This window comes from Chiloscyllium plagiosum, unplaced genomic scaffold (assembly GCF_037043375.1).
Source record: "Chiloscyllium plagiosum isolate Xiang-an unplaced genomic scaffold, Cpla_swu_hap1 HiC_scaffold_40, whole genome shotgun sequence".
In the NCBI taxonomy this organism is placed as follows: Eukaryota; Metazoa; Chordata; class Chondrichthyes; order Orectolobiformes; family Hemiscylliidae; genus Chiloscyllium; species Chiloscyllium plagiosum.
In genome coordinates, this window is record NW_028270178.1 from 52733824 (window position 1) to 52738573 (window position 4750).

Genomic DNA, 4750 nt, shown 5'->3' on the forward strand with positions numbered 1-4750 from the left:
TGACTTACAGATGTAAGGGACTTATAAATGCCATGCCAGATGTAGTGCACGGAAAAGAAATGGCTTTTTGTGGCACATGAAAGAAATTGTGATATCTAAGTGAGAGAAAAGGATTATTGCGATCATCCCTGAGAGTGTTGTTGAGGCAGTATTTGGGGTACTGTGGATAGATTTTCTCTCATGTTTCACCAGACTAATCCCTGGGATGATGAAACCATGAGCAGTGAGTGAAGCTCAGTGACAGAATAAGAGGTGATTGCATTGGACCTTAAGGGGGATGGACAATTACTCGTGGTGTTCTAAACAGCACTGATACGGGATAAATTACATGATTTTCTTTCCCTCGGCTTACATGATTCTTGATAGTTTAAGAGCCTCTGAGAACGTTCCACCCAACTGCACGCACTCCCTATTTCGATTGAGACAGAGACAGAGAGAGAGAGACAGAGAGAGAGAGAGAGAGAGAGAGAGAGAGAGAGAGAGAGAGAGAGGTTCAGGCTTTGGAATAAACTGTCCCAACATTAATCCAATTGACGGGTGATCCTGGAATGAACGTCATGTTATCCATAATCCCGACAGCAGCCACAATATTTTCATTATAAAAAAGTTAACTCTTCCCAGAAACATCTGACCTCCATGGAGAACATGGGTGTGTCTTCTAGGAGATGGAAAAGCCTCCTTGAGACTTGACACAAAACATTTGGCTTCCATCCTCACTGCCTGCAAATCGTGTTAAAGTAGAACACGTTCTACAAGCAATGCAACCATGCTTAACATCATGGAGCCCCCTATCATTGCATTCTCGGTTTCATTGTTTTGTCATGTTGGACTATCAATGACACACTCCTGTTCCTGTATAACTGTCTCGTGGGGCTGCATAGCCTCATCCAGGTCTCATGGAACAGGTTTAAAGGTCGGATTGGGCTCTGCCTGTTCCTGTTTAACAGCTCGATGTACTGACCAGACCCCTTCTCTTCCTGTGGAAGAGGAAGGAGAATTGAATGGGCTGTCCCTCTTTCTGTTCAGTAGTTTCCCCGGGCTGAATGGTTTCCACATATCAGTGTATAATCAGCTTGAGATGCTGAATAAGCTCCACTTTTAACTGTGGAAATGTGCAGTGTTTGGTCTTGCAGTTACATAAATGTTACCGACACTTTAACAGCACAAACTGGAATGTTGTGCGCTTCTTGCTGCACATGGACACAAAATGGTTCAGGAGCTGATGGGGGACAAAATGTTGTGAACATTGTGTGATCTTCAGTCATCATGCCTACTTCAGATCTTATCTTGTGGAAAGATAGTGATGGAGCAGCTGAACATGTTTGTGCTGAGGCGCTTAACCTGAGGATCTCCTGCAGAGGTGTCCCGGAACTGAGAGAACTGTTGGCCACTGACCAAAAACATCTTTCTTTGTGACCTGAAAGACCCAGACAAGTGGGAAGTTGCACCTGATTCCCATTCAGCTCAACTAAGTAGGTGGCCCCGATGCCATTCTCAGTCAAATACTCCGTGATATCAAAGCACCTTTCCTGAGTCCCTGTGTGCACCTCTTGTTTATATCAATAGGTGACGGTGTCTGTGTAAGAAATGCTTGCCTGTCACTGTCAGGAATTCTCTGGCGTCGAGAGCTATGGGAGCTACATCACTGAAAGTATTTAAGGAAGAGATAGATGGATTTTTGACCTATCAGAGAGCTAAGGGGTGTGCAAATTGGGCTTTAAAGAGTACTTAATGAGTAGATCCGCCATGATTGTATACAATGGCTTGATCGTCCAAATTACCGATCCTGTTCCTTATGCCCTCATATTCTGTAATTACAAAGTTAATGATTGTAATTTTCCTGAACGTTCTTTATTGAATGTTTCAATTAGAGAGAACGAAGTATTTTGTGAGTCATCTATGGCGGAGGTATCGGGGCTGTATTCACAGGGAATCTGGGTCTATAATGTGACCAACAAATGAAGCGCGAATTGCAGAGAGGAGACACTCTGTAAAGAGACCAGAGGCGTCCTTCGAATCCAGCCTCGATTTCTCAATAACATTTCAGAACCCACACCAAACCGTGTGTGACAGTCTGGAGGGAATGAATGATATCCTGTGTTACTGTGGACCATCTGCTCCTTGCAGGAACGGTGAGGGGTTGAATGGCACATAGGAACATAGGACTGAGCAGCAGGAGTGATCCATTAGATACTTTGTCACCGCTCCACCACGCACAAAGTTCATGGGTGATGTGATTATTGTCTCAGCAGCACTTTACTCTCTGTATACCATTTTCCTGAATTCACCTGTCTGTCAAATGTCACCAAATACTACAATGAATAAATGTAAACATCCAGGTACCACAAACTTCAGGAGAAGGGAATTTCCACTTGAACAGCCTTTTGAGAATTTGTCATTTGTGTTCCAGCCAATGTTGGAGGGTCACTGTTTCCTTTTCCAGTACCACTCCTCCACTGGTTGCACCAATCTGAAATGCAACCAGTTTAGTGATGTGGCCAATGATATAGGACACAGAGTCGGTCATTTTCTAGAAAAATATATGAAACATAGAAAGTTGGACTCATAACAAATGGTAAAATCATAGAGTGCCCCAAAAGTTATTCTGCCTTTGCAGTTATGCTGCTCATGTTAGTGTTAGTGGGATTTATTTCTGGAACAGTTGGATTCGGATGAAATCCATATGTTTCAGGCAGTGGAGACATTCTAATGAATCCTCATCAGGAATCCTTCACAAGTGGTAAAGATAACTCAGGGTTTTTCTGGTCTCACACGTTGCTATTGGACGGAACAAAGTAAGAGAAAGGGCTCAATCGGCTGCTGCTTCTCAGGCAGGGAACCTTTTTCTCCCTCTCTATGTTGTAATATACAGTAGTGACAACTGAACATCACACTCGGCCATGTGTGCTTTCCTGGAACATTCTCTGGAAAACTCGATTATAAAGTATATGCAAGTGCGTCATCCCTTTCTATCCCCAAAGAATCCCCACTATTTAATTTGACGATATGCTTACATGTATCTGTGCAAGTTGTAAATATTGGAAGGTGTCCTCATAGTATGTGTGTTAATATCAATACGTCTTTTTCTTAAAATTTATTCTCTAGCTTTAGTCTCCCTGACAAGAGATAATATGCTTCCAGCTGATACACTTTTCAGAAAGTCATGAATGGTACAATACTATTTCTCAGCTAAGATCGAAACTGATAATCCACCATAACAAAAGGCCGGCATTCCAGGAATGAGTAAAGGGAAACCTCTTTGAATATCTTCAAAAATAATTATATCCTTTAATTTTAGTTTAGGGAATCAAAACTGCACACAGTGCATCAGGTGTGGTCTCAGCAATGCTCTGTACAGATGCAGTTAAACATTCCTGCGATTAAACCTGATACCTTTTGCCAAAAACAGCATCATTCCACTTGCCTCCCAAATCACTTGCTGCATCTGCAGACTGACTTCATATGATTCATGTCTCAAGAACATGGAAACCGCCTGTATCACAGACTTCTGCGAACTCTCTCCATTTACATTGATACCGTTGTTTCATTCTTCATGCCAAAACAGACAACTTACCTTATGTTATTTCTGCTGAAGGTTTGCTCACTCACCTTCCCTGTGTATATCACAATGCAGACTCACTACATCCATTTGACGACATATTGAATGACCATCTTGGTGTACGAGGTAATTGAGCTCCAAGCCATTTCCTCCCCTTCCTCCAGATCTTTGATGCAGATTGTTGATCATTGATGACACCACAGTGATCTCCGAGGCACTCCATCAGTTACAGCTTTGCAGCATGAAAATAAACATTTGTCTCTATTCTCTATTTCCTGTTAGCAACAGCTTCCCTCTTTCTGTGTAGCCATTCGGACAGGTTGAATGGCCTCCTCCTGGGCTGTGTAATGCACTGAACGAGCTGAATTACTTCATTCTATATTCCTGTGTAATTCCTTAGAGGGGCAGAATGGTCTCCTCCTGTCTCATTGTAACGATACTGTCTGACTGAATGGGGTGGTCCCCAGCCCTGTAACAGTATCAAGGGCTGGAAAGACCTAACAAAACATGGGGTAGGGACAGAAGTTGTTCATTCAGCTGCACCATTCAAAATGCTCATGGCTGATTCGATTGTGTCTGACCATCTATTTCCTGTCTGTTCCCAATAAACACTGACCCTTCTGTCCAGCAAAAATCAATCGAGCTGAGCCTTGTAAATCTTCGATAACCGAGTCTTCACTGCTCCCTGAGGATGAGGACACCACAGGTAGCACAACACGGGACGTCATTATTTCATTGTGGGACTATTTTATTTAAAACAGTGTTAACTGAACAGCAAATAACCACCTCTTTTCATACATAAGGAAAGAATAATTAGGAATAAATATAAACCATTCCGGACACCAAACCTGTCACACATTCCCACTGATTCTTTCCAACCAAATATGGATCACACCCAGCCTCTGTTGATGTGTCAGGAAGAGAGTGCCTGATAGCATAATACCGCAGGAGCATTAAGGAAATAAGCAGATTGAGGCCATTCAGCCTATCGAGTCTGAAATTCTGTTCAATAATTTCTTATATGGACCTCGACCTCATTCTTCTGCCTTCTCCGTCGAATCCTTTACCCCCTTACAAATCAAAATCATATCAATTTGTGTCTGAATGCCACGAGTGTCTATTCCTCTGTGTGTCTTTATGTGTGTATCTGTGTGTGTGTGCGCGCGTGCGTGTGCCTGTATGTGTGCGTGT